The following is a 19,711-nucleotide window of genomic DNA, read 5'->3' as shown; positions in this document are numbered from 1 at the left end:
CATTCCGGGGAGACTGATAATAGCCACAACTTACCCTCCCTGATTTTGTACACATGTTCCCAAGCCTGGATGCAAACGCCAGGTTCCTTCATTTGGCTTCTTAAACCTTCCCCTACTCCCCACTGCCTCCCCCAACATAATTTTGCAATCTTATTTCTCATTTCTCTTTTATATGTTTTTTTTCTTTTTGGCTCTAGCAAAACTTCCCTATTCTTTGTTCTTTAAATAGTCTGTGTCCATTTTTGCCTCTCTGTTTGCTCATATTCTGAGGGGTCAGGTCTTGAATTTCATAAGGGACAGGGGGACATGTCAGAAATTCTTAATTAATCACTTAACAAACATCCATAACCTCTTTGCTTCTACATTGCATCTCTTGGGATGCTTTGCAGCAAGCAACAGAAATAGGCTCCGACTAATTTAGGAAGAGGAGGAATTTATTGAAAGAGCATTGAGTAGCTCAAAGAATGTCCAGGGGACCCAGAGAATAGGGTTTAAAGCAGACCGTACAGCTTGGAGCAGTGCTGTCACTCCACAGCAGAGTCACTCGGTCGTAAAGGGGTCACGGCTAAGCGAGGCCACACCCGAACACTGTATCCTCCTCTGTCTGTCCTATTGGCATTGGAACTCAGATGCCAACATTAGAGCTATAGCCTCTGCCGTCTCACGGCCCCAGCTGTGGCTGCCCTGTGTCCAACACATCACCAGTTGACTGACAGAGCATCCAATGCCATGTCTAACTGTAAGGAAGACCAGGGGCGTGCGGCGGTGGGAAGATTTGGCCAACGCAGGAGGAGCTGGACTCTAAAAGAGGAAGGAATGCCAGGCTGTGGATGCTCAGAAAGAATAACTCCTGCCTGCTATTCTGTGATGGGCAATTAGGGGGCTCTGCCCTCTGTGTCCACAGGGAAGTTTTCAGCTTACCTGCAGGAGACAAATGGAAGAAGTTAATTGAAAGGAAGAAAGAAGGAAAACAAACCAACAGCAACACTGGGCTGGGACACAGCCCAGAGGCACATGGTTTATATAGCAAGTACTGGATTTCATCTCCAAAACTTAAAGGGATGAGGGAAGAAAAAGAAAAAGAGAGAGAGAGAGAGAGAGAGAGAGAGAGAGAGAGAGAGAGAAGGAGGAGGAGGAGGAGGAGGATCACCCTAATATACTGAATTGGACTGATTCAGTAAAAGATGCTAACATGATATTGAGCAGAACCAACAGAGGTAAAGGAAAACATATATTTATGCTTTGTGTTCTTTTCTATACGGGTCTCCCCACCCCCACTGCTAAGGTCAAAATGTATGCAAACAAGGCCTGCTTTCCCCTGAAAGACTTCCACGCACCCTCCCAGCTCCACTCTCCCAGCTTATCTGCACAAAGTCAAGCTCCTTGGTTACTCCACAGGATGAATGCACACAGGACTGAGCTATCTTCACACACACACACACACACACACACACACACGCACACACACACTCACACACGCACACACACATGCACATACACACTCACATACTCACACACATACTCACATACACACATACATACATGCCTGCACACACACACACACACAAGCTTGCGAGTGCACTTTTCCCATACATATAAATATCAGTTCTCGAGGAAGACAGAGAACGGCCTGGGCTTGGGAACGGGTGTACGCTCCTGGCCTAGAGTCAGGAAGGTAGAAAGTATGTCTTTGTTGAGAGCTTCTTCTGTGGTGTTTCAGGGTCCTTCCTGCTAGGTCCTTTGGAGCTGTGCTGCTACGATTGGCCATGGCCACTCACAATTAACAGGAGAAGCTGTGTGGGTGGGACTAAGAAAAATGGGTCACTGAGCTGCTTCTGGGGCACTCAAGGCCAGGAGGCAGGGCCTCCACCCACAGCAGCCGCCCAGCCCCAAGGCGCTAGGCTCTACCGCCTTTCTCTTTGAAGTCTTACAGCTCTCTGTTTCACTCTCTCTGCTTTTCCAGGAGTTAGGGATGCCTCCCGAAAGAGGGGTGGGGTGCGGAGAAGGAGTGAAAACAACAGTAGGGACACAGGAATAGGCACCAGCTTTGCTCCAGGAGAAAGAGGCAGATTGCATGCTGTGGTAAGAAGGAAGCTGACCGAGTCGCTCCCTGCAGTTATCAGCTGGCTGATCGCTGCTGAGACATTGGTTTTTTTTTTCCATATCATCATCATCATCCGAATGGGATTATGTGAGATGTGTAGCATGAAATCACAGCAAACTAGAAAGAACAAGTAGCTTTTAAGTCAGTTCAAAAGCTATCTGTGCCCTCCAGTCCCCAGTGATACACGTGAGTGCCTGCAGCTTGGGTTGCTGGTGATGGATGGAGGGCGGAGGACCTTCCATTTGCACCTATAAGAAGTATCAGGGAAGGTATCTGCCATTTGCAGATTTGGGTGTGGCCAAGATGTGGGTAGCTGGAGGAGTTCACATCCAGCGTGGGATCCACCCTACCTGGACTCTCTTCAGGAGTGCACACATGCACACATGCAGGCACACATGCACACATGCACGCAGGCACACATGCGTGCACTCAAGCCTGAGAGGTAGACCAAGCATGGCAAACAAGTAACGGCTAACGGTTTAACAGTAAAATGTTGCGCCAGGAATGGAGATTCTCGATCGAGGGTCCCGGGTTTGGAAACTCCGATTCTGAATTTGGCCTTATACACATTCATTAATTTCCTGAGGCTTCATTTTCCACATCCATCTTTATTCTTGTTCTTTTCACAACAGCAAGGGAAAGGCTCCACATAGGCGGCCATCCACGGATGAACGGAAAATGAAAATATTGTCTCCGTATTCAGTGGACTCTTATACAACTGTAAAGAACAGTAAAACGTGCAGGAAAATGGACATAGGTAGAAAATATTATGTTGGGTGAGATTAACCAGGTAGAGAGAGACAAACACCACCCATGCTCCCCCATATATGGAGCCTAGGTTTTAACTGTTAAATATGTAAATTGAGGTGTGAGTCGGTGTTGTGTAGAGGCCAGGAAACTAAGAGGAGCCAAAAGGTGGGGGGGGGGAGATGCTTTAAGGGAGAGGGCTATAAAGCATTCGTGGCATGGAAAACTGGACGGGAGGATGCTGGGGGTGAAAGGACGGGTCCGGAAGACTGGGGGAAGCAGTGGGTGGAGCAGGGTCTTAGGACAAGAAACAAAAGTCAAATCTATGGAAAGGCCACAAAGAAACCTGCTGCTTGGTAAGCTAATTCCAATAAGCAAACAACAAATAAATCCTGAAGGATGGAAAGAAAGAGATATCTTCACAATAGGACAATGCAAGTCTCCGTCACGTGGGGCCGCCTTAAGTAGGCGTGCGTTAGGCACGCAGAGAACGGTCCAACACCCAGTTGTTACACAGTAGAATTAGCTGCGGCTATGCTGATATTACATTCAATCATCTGAGTGACCGCACAGTTGCCCTCAGACCATCTGTAAGGAGAGGGACGCTTGGCTGTGGACTTGCTTTATGTGTTGGCTACTGTCTGCCTGTGGGCTGATGGATGCCCTACCTGATGCTCTGCACTAGGAGGCTAACACCAAAAGAAGCTGAGCTGCGGATCTAAGGGAAAGAGAGAGCTGAAGCTCAAATCCGGGCCTTTCTTTTCTATTTCCCCTTCCCACCCCAAAAGTTGCCACCACTTCTCAAAACATCCAAGGAATTTCCTTCAGGGCCCTGTAGCCTCGCTCATAATCTCTCTGGAGCTGGCAAGACTTCTTCTGATAAAAATAAAATCGGTTATGAGAAAAATTCGGAAGCCATTTATCATCAAGGTAAATAACCCCGGCTAGAAAACTGTGCTTTGATCTAAAAATAAGGTGTGATTAATACCCTTGGGTGGCTGACACTCTAGGAACAATTCCAGATTGTAACGTGTCTGACAAATTCACTGTCCCAGGAAAACTGCGCTTCGTCTTTGCTGTGACAGAACACCTGGCAGGCGCAACTTAAGGGAGAAAGGTTTACTCTGGTTCGTGGTGTAGGGGTGCAGTCCATCATGGCAGAGGGGTTGGTCTGTGGCAGGGGGTGGGTGCACCAGCATTTGGTACGTTGCCCAGAAGCAGAGAGCTCGGGCTGGAAACAGCCCTCCCACACAGCTCCCAGCCACTCACCTCTTGAACGCCTTGCCTCTTGCCTCAGAGAGTCTTCAGATTCTCAAAAGAGCCCCAGGAGCTGGGGACTGATCATCCAAACACATGAGCTTATGGGGGACACTTCATATTCAAACCATAAGACCCACCCAAGGCCAAAGCACTTCCCGTGCTGGGCCTGTTCCACTGCCAAGATTCTGAGACAGAGTACTATAGGCAAGGCGTGTAGCTAAATACTCGCTAAAGCTCTTCTGGGCAGGGCTCTGAAGTTATCTCCTGCCTACAAGTGTCTTGGAAGTGTTGGTTCTTCAATTGAAACCATCTGAGACCACCTCTAACACCCAGGGCTGGTGATTTGGAGGCCCTGTCCCCTCACATCACTCCCAAGAGACAGGATGCATTTGAGAAGCAGCTAGGTGTGTCAATACCCTTGACTCCGGCAACTTCAGTCATAGCCGGCTTGGCAGATAAGACAGGGAATAATGCTGTGGAGAGCGCCGTGTTACGTTGTCTCTTATCTATCCCTGGTAGAAAGATGGAGAAAGAGGGAGGCTGGAAACAAAGACAGAGAAATGAACTAGTTCATCTTATTTCTTATTAGAAATAAAATCATCATTACTCTAAGGAAAAAGACAAAATCTCATGTGTGGAAAACAAAGCAACGCAAAACATGTTAGCTGTCGTGTCTTCTGTCTGTCTGCACGGCCTCAAAATTCTTAACTTGTTCCGTCCTACTGGCTCTTTTCATATTAGCCCTGTTCTAATTTAGCTGTTAAAAGAGGAACTTTGAAGTCCTGTTAATAAGTGACTACAGGAAAGTCCAATGTAGGGAGAAACTTTAACTTCTCTACCACTCCGGGGGGAGCTTGGCTCCTGAGGAGACATTGTTTTAAAGCCAAGTACAAGGCAGAGATTACTAAGATTAGGTTTCATTCTTTGCTGCCCAAATCCTGATCCTTAATCCTTGAGAACTGATTTTGCATGATCCGGCTTCTGTAGACGTTGGACTTTGGAGTATGTTTCTCTTAGAAGGAGGAAGTCAAGAGATGACGGGTGGGGAGGGAGGAGGGAGGCTCGTGCGACGAAACTGACAAACTCAGCTCAAGTTGGCAAGGGCCTGTATGATATAAACTTGCTGTTGCATGCAGAGTGAGCACCCATATGGGAAGTCGCTTGTAAAGACGATGACATTTACGCTTGGCATCTCAGCAGTTTTACCTTGGATCTTGGAAACCCGCCCAAACAACAGTCATTCCAAATGACTTCCTCGGCATTTTAATTACGGCAAGGACTAGGGGGACACTTGTCCACTCTGAAACACCAGAGGAATGACTTCCTAACCCTTGGCTAAGCAAAACACAAAGCTCCTTAGACAGTGACCCTCTTTATGTTCCAAGTCCCAAGCCGTTGAAGATCCTAAGTGACACAAGTTAAACCTGTTAGGCCGAAGTCTGACACAGAAATTCAGCGGGCCCCTCACCACACGAGCGTCTGATGTAACACTGGCTATCCCACCGAGCTCTTGTCACAGGCCTGTCAACTGTGATCTTCCTGGAAGTTGACCTGCAAACAGAGCCATCTCTCTGTCGTGCACCCAGTGGCCATGGTGTGTGAGGCCAAGGGGAGGCAGGATGGAATTGCAGACACCCCCAGTTCTAGTGGAGTGAATAGGGTCCCCCGTGTCTTCTGTGTAGTTGAGGTCGGTGATGGGGAGAGAAGGTGGGTAGAGAGCGGAGGGAGGGAGGGGAGGGAGGGGAGGGAAGGGGGAGGGAGAGGAGGGAAGGGGGAGGGAGGGGAACCCAGAGGGCAGGGCTAGAAGGTGACATGGTGTTTGGGCAGGAAGGAGATGGAAGATGAGGTCAGGTCAGTTGGATGGAAGATGAGGTCAGTTGGATGTATTTTCTGTGTCTGAGGAGAAAGTGGAGAGAGCACACCTTGGGCCCTGCTCCCTGATGGGCACCGATGCTGTTAAGGGACATCGTTCCAGACATGGAGGACCTAGGTCAACCAACTTAAAAGGCCTATAGGCAGAATCGAGGCTTCGCTGATGATGAAGAAATTCTCACTGTCGGTAGCAGCTGTGGCCTGTACCCAGGAGCTTTGTCTGTCTTCACTGACAGCTTGCCTATCCTGCAAATTTCAGGATTTTACTTTGCAGGCCCACCCCAACAGTGTGAAGCCATTTTTGTGCAACAAATATCACCTTTATCTCCTACTAATTCAGCCTCACATGTTGGATCTGATACAGATTTAAAAAAAAAAAAAAAGCCCAGATTCCTCCTCAGGATAGAAGGAGCTGTTTCCTCAGCTGTTGCAAGTGCTTATTCTGTGGCTCTCAGCTGCTGCCCACCTGCAGGAAGTGCCCTGACTGGACAAGGTCACCTTGCCCTAGGCCCCACTTCCTTCCTGAGACAACTCACTCTGACTGGTAGATGTAGGGGTGTAAAGGCCTGGCCCTCCTTCAACCTGGGATAACCCTGAAGGGCTGCCATCTTCAGAGCTCCCCAGAGAACTTGCCTGAAGCCTCACCTGGCTGCCCTGCAGCCAAAACGCCCCTGCTCCTTAGACTTCTGCCTTCTCTTCTTTCCCAGGGGTTGATTCCAAGAGCACCACTGCACAGGCCACCCGCTCCTGATTCTCTGTTTTGCAGGAATCCCATCTGTACCAGGAACCTTACTCTATCAGGTTTCTACTTCTGCATCTTTGACCTTTCCCTTGCATTCCTCTCTTTGCATCACCATGTGTAAATGCCTTAGGTTTGCCTTCCTCTTAAAGAACCCAGAGTCATAATCACCATTTGCAGATTCTGTGTCAACTTCAAGACATGCCTGCTTGGCTTTTTCCTTCCAACCTAAACTTCTTGAGGCGCTAAGGTAACACCATCTCTACCTCGCCTTCCTCCCATTTTCCCCTCCCTCCTTCACCTTCCTCCTGCTTCCTCGGCCGCCATTCAGCTGAAACTGCTTTCCTTAAGGCCTTGAACCCTCTGTAGCCTGTCCCAAACCACTTGACTTGTCAATTGACACAGTGCGCCCCCCCCCCAGCTCTGTTTGAAATCACTTTTCTGCTCGAGAAGCCTCTGCATTTTATGTATCTGTTAAGAAACTCACTTCCAGGCTTCTCCATGGCTCCCTTGTCAGCTGCTGGAGCTGCCCTCCCCACACCCCTGCACTTTACCCTGCGGTACCTGGCTACACCCATAGCTTTAGGTACCATTTATAAACTAAAGACTGCTAAATTCCCACCTCCATCCTTGACCGCTGACCTAGACTGTAAGTGCGGTATTTCCTAATGTCCCATCTGGCCTAGCACTGAATCCAAACCCAGACAGGCTCCTCTTTTCTGAGCTAACAATATACTCTGGCCACCAATGAGCCTTCTGCCCCTCACTTGCCCTGTCTCTCTTTCTCCCTTACCCCTTCTCCCTGCATCTTGTCTCTCGCCACTCAGCCAACTGACCCTAAGAATTTTGACATCTTCCTCTTAAACTGTCTTTCCAATTCAGCCTTCTCCCTCCTATATTAATCATTTGCCCCTCCTTGTCACTGTATCTCACCTGCGCCATCGAACGGTGAACCGAGCCACTGAAACCCAGCAATGTGAGCATCAGGGTGCTTGACTCAGTTTTTTCCTGTGCCCGTACCCCAATCTCCAGTCAAGAAGATCGTAGGGCCGAAGGGACATGTTCACCATGAGCCTCACTTCTAGGCCAGGTTTCTGTTTCCAAGATAGCACAGCCCCCACTCCCTACGGCCCATGCTTGTTTTCTGTGCAGGGCATTCCTCCCGATCCATATCCCGATTGCATACTATACCACACGACTAAGCAACTGGAGGCTTAGGGGTAGCCAAGCAGTGCCCGTCCACAGCAAGAGACAATGGAGGGATGTTGGAGACGGAGGCTGCATTTGTCCATATTCATGTATGTGTGAACCGTATGGCTCTAGACAGGGGTGGGGTGTCAAGCTGAGAAGAAACGTAGGTAAACTGACTTTAGGGAAAACGGCTCTGGCTGGGGAGCATCCTTTACATGCCACGTACCAAAGACAGGACCTTCAGGATGCAAAGATAAACTCGCTATTTCAGTGCCCTTGATAGTCACAGGAACAGACAAGAAGGGAGCTCTGGTTTGATAAAGGTATCTCTGAACCGTTGTTTAGAAAGCCCGGCTCAAGCCTGCCAGGTGACAGTGGGAAGCCCTCCTACCTGCGAGAACACTGGATCTGAACCTGGAAACTTGTGATTAAGTTTGCCAGGCTTGAGGGAAAAAAAAAAGTTTAGCAAAGAAAAACAGCACTGTTTAGGAGCCACAGGTGACTAAGCAATCCGGAGGACCAGGAAGACAGCAAGAACTGTCATGGCAGGGCCTGCCAGGAGCTTCTATTCCATCCCTAAAGGGATGGAGAAGTTTTAAGTGTTTAAAGCAGGTGGCACTGTCCCATTGGCTGTTATCTATGTCTTTCAAAGATCTCCTCCTGGTACTAGCTTTGAAGGGGTCTCCTGTCCTTCTGGCTGCACTCCTCCCTCAGAGTCCAGCCAAAACCCTCTGCTGTTCCTTCTCCAAAACACTGGGCTAGAACCCAACTGAAGGCTGCCTTTCTCCTGCTTCTTTCTCTCACCCATAGAGGCCGGTCCAATCATGGCGCCACTTTCCAGCCCCTTAGGTCCTATTTGCTACTCATCTTCTCGATTTCTCCCACGTGCCCAGTGGCTTACCTCACTGAAATGCATCATGCCCTGCTTCAAGTTGTGGGTCTTCATGGCCTCTCTTTCAAGCCACATGTTGGTGAAGGGAGAAATGTAGAGACTTTCTATGTGCTGTGCCGGGGGCTAGTCCACTTTCTGCCAGAGGTTACTGTGCAGCTCCTGAGAGGGTTAAAGTCAGCAGAGGTACAAATCTGGCAAGAGCACACCCACCCACCCGTCTGCAGCTTTCCCCCACAGTTGCCTCTACTGTGCTTGTTCATTTACACACGCAGAAGTCAGCAGCTTACCTTCTTGCGCCCTGACTGCGGCCTGCCTCCTGAATATGATCGTCCCTTGCGAAGCCGGATGCTGATCTGCTCCTGATGCCCACCCAGGGGAGCCCTTGAAATCATCAAATTCTATTTTCCCACTCACCAGCTGGTCCTCATACAGCCGTCTCCCACGCCTCTCCCCGACCCAGGCTAGTGTTGACCTCCATGAAACTGTACCTGGTGCAACCCTTTTGACTTTGCTTGTTTGTTTGTCTGTTTCTGTTCTGGTTGAGACAGGGTTTCTCTGTGTAGCCGTGACTGTCCTGGACTCACTCTGTAGACCAGGCTGACCCCGAACTTACAGCGATCCACCTACCTCTGCCTCCCTGAGTGCTGGGATTAAAGGCGTGCACCGCCACACCCAGCTCCTTTTGACATTTTACAAAATATGTATTTTACTCTCTTCCTCTATCTCGTGTGTGTGTGTGTGCGTGTGCGTGTGTGCGCGCGCGTGTGCGCTTGCGCTCATGAGTGCTTGCTTGCATTTGGATACTTTGAGAGACCAGATGAGGGCATGCGATCCCCTGGATCTGGGAGTCCAGGCAGCTGTGAGCCGTCTACTGTGGTTATAGGGAGCTAAACTCCCAACTCCCATCTTCTGGGACAGCAGCAAGCAGTCTTACCCGCTCAGTCACAATTTTGATTTAGTTACTATTGATCTTAGAAACTGTCTTATCTCATAACCCTGATTTCTATCTCTATCTTTCTGTCTCCCTACCTATCAACAAAGGGATAGATAGATATAGATATAGATATAGATATAGATATAGGTATAGGTATAGGTATAGGTATAGGTATAGATATAGATATAGATATAGATAGATAGCCAAGGTTTAACCCATAACTACAATGAGCCTGGATCACTACATTTCTGCTATGTGAGTGATGCAACTGGAGTCTCTTGGACTGGAGTTCATTACTGTCTTCCAGGCAGTAACCCACCTATCACTGGCTGTTGGGGGGATATAATATTAAAACCAATAAGGAAAATTTCATTTTTATCCATCTGTCTTTTTTGTGCTGTGGCCACGTTGCCTTCCTCTGTGGAAATGTCTCCAGACTTTTGTTTATTGAGCTCAAAAGAACAATGTCCTCCCTCCTTCCCCTGCTCCCCCCCAACACACACACAGGGGGGCGGTGTCCATGCCTGGGATGCCCTAGGGAAAACGTGGCCATGGCTCTTCTGCGAGAGAGTACAGCAGCAACATGGCAGCCACACCGTATGTGGGTGGGAAGTGAAACAGCTGCATTTTGCGGTGCTGTCATTCATATTTGACAACTGTTTGGGGTTTTGGAAACTCATGACATCGAGTTGCAACATCTCACCCACTGGTTTTGGTAACCACCACTTGCCCTCGCCGTGGAAGTCCTGCCAACTCTGGGATGAGGCAAGGTCATGTTTCACGGTCCTGGCTGGCACCTGAAGGCCTTTCCTGCCTACTGGAATAAACTCTGAGCTTCTTACAGCCCCAGAGTCAAGGCCTTATGTGAGGGTTCCTGTGTCGGGGTGCTGTCTCCCCAAGGACAGCATCAGGAAAAATAATTGCTTTCTGCTTTCAAACATCAGACTCAGGGTTAACATGGTCCCTAGTCATGGGCCTTATTGTGAGAGTCTATGGGTGCTGATTAGGGAGAGTGTGAGCACATTTTGTTTTCTGGCATTCGATCGCTTGTTGCCACTGAAAGGAAATTCCCATCAGCCTTTTATTTCGCCATCACACATGGCCTTGAGCCAGCCCACCGTGTAGCTCCTAGAGGTGAGGTGAGGGAAAGAAAAGCAGCAGCAGGCTGAGTTTCTGTAAGACTGTAAAGGAATGATACATTTGTGCTCTCTGAGAGGCTCAGCTGGACCTTTTAACTGGATTCACTGGGCTCTGCCTCCACCTAAACTGGGAGAACTGCTGCGTTGGTTTTAACTCCTAAGAACAGCAATCAGTAAGCAGCTGCGGCATGCCAGCAGGGTCGGGCCCACAGGAGCACAGACATGACAGACAGAGACAGACAGACACGGCCCTGAGATGGTTTCCCGAGGTCGCAAGCTATGGTTCCGAGCGGGTTTCAGCTTGTGCTGAAAATCTGTGCCTAAAATACCCACATACTGTTTCTTTCCATATTATCCTACCAAGTTTAGGCAGAGTCAGCCCTCCACTGCCCCTCAATTAATGACTCCCACTCCTGGTAGAAGACAGGCAAGGACAACATCTCTTTGGCTCCTTTCTTTCTTTCTTTCTTTCCCTTTTTTTTTTTTTAAGGCACACAGAAGGACAGGAAAATTGTGTGAGCTGAATTATAAGGGTGTGACAGGTCCACTATAAAACACCCTAGGTATTCTCAATTTATCTCGATTAATGTTAATCAGTGAGGGTCCCCCCAAAACAAGCTTAGAACGAATCCCCAAACTTTGCACCTAGGACAACACTTTTGAATCCAACCCATGCAATGGCAAATTTCAATTCACCATTTGAAATTTTCTCTTAATTCAAAGGCACGGATAAGTGGAAGTAAATGTGGTCCAGAACTGCGCCACATAAAAGCGTTCATAAGACAAGGCAGTGGGGTCTGGGTTTTTTTTTTTTTTTAATTTTCTATTCAGAATCAATGTGAATGAGACGATGTTTCATAGGCCCAAGTGTGACATGGCAGCCGGAAATGAAGTCAGTGGACTTAGAGCAAGCAGCATGGAGAGTTACTGAAGTCTAGTTGGAGATCCTGCTATGTGTGGTGGTGGTGGGGAGGGAAGGGGTGGAAGAAAAACCCAGGGGAGGGGGGATTGCAGTGGGGCAGAGATTTGAGAGTCAGAAGACCCTCGAAGTCAGGCCCTGTGCTCAGTCCTTGTTAGAAGTGTGCAGCCGGGTGACTAGAGAGCTGGGCCCTTTACCCCACACAGCTGTAAGTATACGGCTGGAAAGTCACTAGGACAATGGGATTTGCCTTTTGCAAAACTTCGTTTTCCAGGCACCGTTACTGCTTCACCGGCAGAGCTTCTAAAGCTGCAATCATTTTTAAACATTTGAAACTTGATAAATAACATCTCCAATTTCCAGGTCCTCCATCTAGAAACTAGGAGGAAAACCACATGGGTGTTGGTGTGTGTGTGTGCGTGTGCGTGTGCGTGTGCGTGTGCGTGTGTGTGTCTTCATCTTCCTTGTTTGGAGCCCATAGCCTTGGCCAAAGATTGCTGTTTTGTTCATTGACGGGAAACAGAATAACAAAGGCCTCCTCGTAAGTCAACTTTGCCTTAGGACACTTGGTTGAGAGCAGGAAGTGCATGCAGGTCAGCCTACAAACCTAGTCTGTGAAGCCAGGGAGGCCTGGGTTCCAATCCTAACAAAGTCTCTAAACTTCAGTTACTTCGCAAGGAAAATGGGCATGGGCATGCTCTTCATACTGACGTGCACTCAGAGGAAGGATTAAATTAAACCTCAATGCAAAGTACCCGGCCTGTAGGAAGTAATAAAATCATATTGTGCTGGTAAACAACACAAGACTGTGCCTGCACAATGAGTGACTGCTGTGGCAGGCGGACTCCACAGGACTCTCTAGCTGGCCGGGTTGCTCGGCTCTTTCTCGTTCGCTACAGATCTGCACGGCATGAAGAAAGATGGCAGAGAGCAACCTCTACATTGAGCTAGTCTTAGACATGGGTCCATTCTGCTAGATGCAAGTCCGGAGGGAAGTCTGATGGGAAACTCGGATTCGATAGGGGAAAGACATCCTGTCCACAATGTCGGGTCAGATCCTCCCACCTCCTCTGAAGAACGCTTAGTCTTCTTCTAAGTGACCTGCCGGTTAACTTTTAAACTTCCGGCAAGCTTTCCTTTTAAGACATGCAGACCTTTAGTGCTGTTTCAAAAACATCCAAGAACTGTAAGTACTACTATTTATAGCCTCATAAAAATTTTGCCAGATGGATACAGAGGATAGCTGGATTTAGTTTGCATTCTTAATGATTTCTCACAGCATCACTGTATCATTTAAAATTGTTGACAACTAGATAATTCCTAATTACCTGGTTACAAGAATTGACCCATCTCGTCCCCATGCATGTGCACGTGTACACACACAAACATGCATACCCACAGTGCTGTGTCTGTAGATACAATCTAAATGCCCCTTGCATGGGTAAGCAATAGGAAGAAACACCACAATTGCGATGCTTTTCTATTACGGGTGAGTGAGAGTTGTAAAATCTTGTAAAGTCTTGGATTTCTGAAATGTAAGTTGGTAAACTCACAGTCCATCCTCTGATTGTTTAAAAAAAAAAAAGTGAATGCAAAAGGCTTTCCAGTTCCCTCCCACTGCATCCATCCGGCTGACCGGCTTCTCAAATTTGCTTGGCGGCTGCAAGTGTCTGGGTTTGCAGACCCCAATCAGATAGGCGTCCTCTAACTGGCGACTCCACTCCCGGCAGATTTTTATTGTCACAGAATTGTTTAATCTCTTTGTCCGAGAAGTAAAAAGTGAAGCCTTTGTTCTTTAAAGTTAGGCTTGAGTGGTTTTTTTTTGGGGGGGGGGTGAGAACTGAAGCACAGCACAGATGGAAAAGAATCGTTACTTTCTAGTAATGAGGCTTAATTTCTTTGCAAATATTTTGAAGACCCTTGTCCCATAATTCAAGGTCCACATATGTATGGTGACAGGATTGTTCCCAGAAGTCTCTGCTTGTCTGCCTTTTCCTCGGGCTCTCGTAAGGGACACCAGACAAACATCCCTGTCATTTTAAGCCCCAGATGTGACAAGTAGAGATTTAAATTTTATGATTAAGCCATCACAATTTCACTCTGGGATCACCTTCGCTTTTGCTGATCTGGGCTCAGCGCCAACAGAAATTGACTCAGCTTCTCCTTGTGGGCAGACACTAGAGCCCACATGGGCAGAGGGGTGTTTTTTGTTGTTGATGATGATGATGATGAACCAGACGAAAAGAATTAGCCACTCCCTTGCAAAACCAAACGAACAGTTCTGTGCCCACTGTTACAGTCTGAGTGCAAAATGACCTCTCGTGCTCTTGTGTTGGAACCAGCTGTTGCTGGCCGGTGGTGAGGATTGTGGAACCCTCATGAGATAGAACCTAGCTGTGGGAAGTGGGCCATAGGGAGGCAGATCTTTGGGACCTTAGAGAAGGGTTGTGCTTTTGGCTAGTCTACTTCTTGACTGCCTTACCCCATACGACCAGCCACCTCATATTCCCTCTGACTCAGACAGGGATGCTGTGCCCCAATGCGTACCTCACCATGATGACCTACCCTCTCAAACCCAAGCCTAAGTAAGTCCTTCTCCCTGAATTTGCTCCCTTTGGGCATTTTATCAAAGCTCTGGAAAAGTAAGGAACACATCCCTTCCAGGCGTAAAGGTTTCATCTACCCCACAGGAATTCCATCCCAGAAGCACAGGCTAGCCCATCTTCGTTCTAGAAACAATACCCCCGAGACATCAGTCTCAGCTTTGAACATAGAGCCAAAAGGTAAAACTGGGGACAGTCGCTCTAACTTTCTTTGACTATATCTCATGTGTCACAAAGAACAGAGCCACTGCTCCCAGCTGACCATGGAGAGACGTATGTGCAGACCAGACCAGACACCAGGGCCACCTGGTTCCCATGTAGTGGGGGCTGGTGTGGGCTGAGACTCAGCATTCCGACCGCTCATCTGCTCTGAGTGTTTATGGCCCATGACCATATTTAGATGAACAAAAACCCAGTTTCTCTTGCTTCAGCTAGATACTTATTTGTCCCGAAGCACCAAATCCTGTTCCGTGTGCTAGGGATACAAAGATGCACAAGAGATTGTCACTTTCTTAAATGACAAAGAGCTCACCATTTCACAGAAAGGCAGGCACATAAGCATCATCTCATTATATACATAAGGACTATATTGTTACAATATGAATAAACTCCTTTAGGACAATACAACTGTCAGCAAGGAACCCAGGTCAGACAACCCTGGGAATATTATTCCCAAAGGGTCAAAATCTGGGCAGTTTTAAAATGGCGGTAAAGCGCTTCTCATGCATGAAAGTATGTGTACAAACATTCTATCTAATGGGTACCAATGAGCCCTGGAGAAGCTATGTATTTACAGGCAACGCCAGGATCAGATTGCTGGGTCAGATACAAAGCTGCCTAATGTCCAAGAGAGCCATAACTAAGATAACGTTTTGGCTTGGCTTTTTCTACTGAGGGGAAATTAAGTTGAAAGCTGTCAGAGCTGTCCTCTTGTAATGTCACAAAAGGGCTCAAGCAAGATAAAGCCAAAAGTCAACTTGCTGTTGAAGGTCCCTAGAGAGCTCTCTGGTTTATTTCCAAGTTTTGGATAAATTTCCTGAGCAATATACTCAACCTCTGGAGCATTCCTATGAGATGGGAGGAGTCTCCCCCGCTTTGGGCCAAGCACCTCTGAAGATACTTCAGGGATGGCATCTTCCTTTGGTTCGCCTGATTGGATCTCACTCCCAGCTTAAGGGGTCGCCGTGGCTCAAGTCGGTGGTACTCAGAGGACCATGTGCTGGCTGCTTGCTTGCCAGCCTACGCTGCTGTTGGGATCCCTGGAACCTTTAAGACATGGGGCGTACTGGAAGGAAGTCTGGTCACTGAGGGTGTGGCCTTGAAGGAGGTAGTAGATCCTCTATGCCTTTCCCCTCACCCTTTGAGATCTACTCGCCTTGAGATGAGCAACCTCCTATGCCATCCACTCCAATATGAGCAGCATTTCAGTAGGTCCTAAGCAACGGGGCCAAGTGATCACTAAGTAAGACCTCTGAAATCATGAGGCGAAACTTCAAATTAAGCTGACATTCCCCGCTACTTGTCATAACGCTAGATTGCTAATGGCAACGATTGCTCTAACTACCACAACCTGCCGTTCACTCAAGTCCACGTTTTCTGTCAGTCTTCACGTCAGCCTTTGGAATTAGCACAACTACTCTGACTTAATAAGTGGAGAAATAGCCTCAGCCCGGCAAGTAGTAGCACAACCAAGGCTCAACAAGATATCATTACAAAAACAAACAAACAAACAAACAAACAAACAAAAACGTATGAACTATAGTGAACAGATGTGCTAATTCAACACTGGATAAGAATAGCTTGGGTTTGGGACAAATACCATTTGAGAGATTATTTTTCCCCATCATCCTTGAAACTTTCCTGGTTAGCTGGGCCCTTCAGATGGAGGCACTGTTTCCGGGGCTTGTGTTACAAGTAACAATAACAATGAGGCAGGGAGATCTACAGAGAACAGGACCCTGGGAGGCACTGGTGGTCTGCACATTCTGGTGCCCTGAGGGCACTGATGACCATCGGGTTCTTATAATGAGGTCCCTGGGTACCTAGTAGCAAGGCAGAGATGAGTGTGGTGGATCCGTGTGTGGCTCAGCCTCTAGCTGCTTCCTGGCCCAAGTCTGTCACTAGGGTTGGTCTTCAGCCACCAGGAAACCTATTGCCAGGCCTTGCTTACAATACTTAAGGCAGCGTGAAAACTACCAAGTACATTTGTTGCTGCTGCCACTGTGCTGGTGACAGTGTCTGTGGTGGTTGGAACGGGCCCCACAGGCTCATATATTTACGGGCTTGGTCCCGGTTGATGTGCTGTTTGGGAAGAATTAGGGGGGGTGTCCTTATTGGAGGAAATGTGTTGCGGTGGGGAGAAGGGGGGCTTTGAGGATTCAAAAGTCCATGCCAGGCCCAGTGTTTCTCTCCCTGCATTCTTGCTGCCTGTAGATGAGGCTATAAAGTTCATAGCTACTGTGCCAGGGCCATGCTGGTCTCCTTCCTGCCACGATGACAATGGGCCAGCCCTCTGGAACTGTGAGCAAGCCTCCTTTTATGAGAGTGGCCTTCATCATAGTATTTCTTCACAGCAATAGAACAGTAGCTAAGCCAGTGTCCCACTATGCAACCCAGGCTAGCCTCAAACTGGAAGCAGGCCTCCTGCCCCAGCCTTCCAAGTGATGGGGTCACAGGGATGAGCCACTTACACTTGGGTAGGTCCAGAATTTTAAGAGGTTAAAAAAAAATGATGAATGCTGCTTCCCCAAGAGCATTTTCTTTCTTTCCTTTTGTTTTGTTTTGCTTTGTTTTGTTTTGTTTTTTCAAGACAGGGTTTCTTTGTGTAACCTTGGCTGTCCTGGATGTGCTTTGTAGACCGGGCTGGCCTCAAACTCACAGTGATTTGCCTGCCTTTGCCTCCCTAGTGCTGAGGTTAAAGGTGTGCACCACCAGGCCCCACTTTCTTAATGCTATCTAGCTGTGTTGTTTTTCTGTTTAAGGATGGTAAAGAGGACACATGGACAAGGACACACACACACACACACACACACACACACACACACACACACACACTAGGTATGCAAGTGATGGGTGGGGCCAACTGCAGAGGGAGTGAAAGGTGTATCACAGCAGGTGGATGGAGCAGGCTCACAGGCAGCTACCACACCAATCTGAAACAGGCTTCCTTGGACCCTTGCTACCAGTGGATCATTGTCCCAGACCCCACCCCTACAGTACACTCTAGCACTCTGCAACAGTCTGTGCTGAACAGGTTCCCTTGGCGATCTAGTCTGAAAAACCACTTTATGCTAAATGACTAGTTCTTACCCTAGCTTCCCAGGAAAGCTTGAGGGATGCTCCTAACAGCAGCTGGCCTTGGCCTGGGAACCTGAACTCTTTGAAACTGCCCTGGGAAAACTACATTGTGCATTCAACCCAAGAGTCTTGTTTAAAACACTGATTTTGGTCTGGGGAAATGGCTCAGTGGGTAAAGGCACTTGCCAAGCCAGCATGGGAACCTGAGTCTGAATCCCACATAAAACTGGGCACGGTAGCTGAACTGGCTAATTTTATGTCAACTTGACACAAGCTAGAGTCATCAGAAGGGAGGGAGCCTCACCTGAGAAGATGTCTCCCTAAGATTGGCCTTTAGGCAAGCGTGTACGGAGTTTTCTTAATTAGTGATTGACGGGGAAGGACCCAGCCCATTGTGGGTGGGGCCATGCCTGGGATGGTGGCTCTGTGTTCTACAAGAAAGTAAGATGAGCAAGCCATGGGGAGCAAGCCAGTAAGCAGCACCCCTCCGTGGCCTCTGCGTCAGCTCCTGCCTCCAGGCTCCTGCCCTGCTTGAGTTCCTATCCTGGCTTCCTTTAGTAATGGACTAGGATGTGGAAGTGTAAGCCAAATAAGCCCTCTCCTCCCCACCTTTCTTTTGGTCATGGTTTCATCACAGCAGTAGAACCCCTAACTTAGGCCGCAGCTCACGATTAGAATCCAAGTGTTCATGCAGTAAGATAGCAAGTGGAGACAAGAGAGTCCCAGGCTCTCTCTGGCCAACGAGCCTGATGTACACAGTTTCCAAACAACATAGGACCCTGTCTTGAATAAGACAGAAGGTGAGACTGGCACAGGGGATGTGCCTGTGCAGTGGCATGATGGTGCAAGTGTGCACACACACCCACAATTTTAAGAAATTTTATTTTATTTTATTTTATTTTGGTTTTTCGAGACTGAGTTTCTTTGCGTGACAGTCCTGGAACTCACTCTATAGACCAGGCTGGCCTCAAACTCATAGAGATTCATCTGCCTTTGCCTCCCAAGGGCTGGGATTAAATGCATGCCCTTCAGAGGGCTGACTAGGAATATTATTAAATAAAAATTTTGATCCACCTCACCTGGGATGAAGCCAAGCCTCTAAATTTCTAATGAAATCACTGTTAAGTAGGGCCACTGCCCCACACGGTGCTTCGAGTGGCAAGGCTCTGGACCATTCGGTCTTCCTCTGATGGTCACTTAGAAACACCCGTGGAGCCTGCACAATTTCCCCAGTTCTTCTGTTAGCCAGTTACGGTACACCTTCTGGTTTTAAACAGCACACCGTTTTCCCCTTACAGCTCTGAAGGCCAAAACTCCAACCTCTGCTTCAACGGGGGCAAAGTCAAAGCGTCCTCCATGCCGGGCTCATTCTAGAGGCTGGGGGTGGGGGTGGGGGAATCAGTTTTCTTGCCCTTTGCAGAGAGAGCCCACCTGGGTTCCCTGGCTTACAGACCCTGCCTCCATTTTCAGAAGGGCGGCTCTCCCATCTGCTTCCAATAAACACTGGCTTCTCTCCTCTGACTCTTCCTCTTACAAGGAGCCTTGAGATCACATTTCTCTGCAAATCCAGGGCAACCTCGCCTCCCCCACTTTAACATAAGGACACCCACAAAGCCCCTATATCTACATAGTTTCCAGGCTCCAGGGATTAGGGGATGCACATCTCTATTATTTATTTATTTATTTATTTATTTATTTATTTATTTATTTATTTAGGTGGGTGGGAATTGGAGCAGTATTTAGCCTACCACAGAGATTTTTTCCTCTCTCTTTTCTGGAACCCCAGGCTCTTTAAATGAGGGTCCTGGTGTGTCTGGGCCAGGCATGGGTCAGGCACAACCATTGTGTTAAGCACTTGGGCCAGACCACAACTGGTCAGAGAACCTTAAGAAACGAACTCCAGTCCAGTGGGGGTGCACAGGTGCTGGGCCTCCAGTGCCCTTCCCAGAGTTTCCCCCTTGGATTTCTGCTCAAGGAACAGACTACCTAAGCCCCAGTCTCTTGACAGGCATGG

Source organism: Acomys minous, assembly GCF_964271855.1.
Source record: "Acomys minous genome assembly, chromosome: 11".
Lineage (NCBI taxonomy): Eukaryota > Metazoa > Chordata > Mammalia > Rodentia > Muridae > Acomys > Acomys minous.
Note: the sequence above shows the minus strand (reverse complement) of the source record.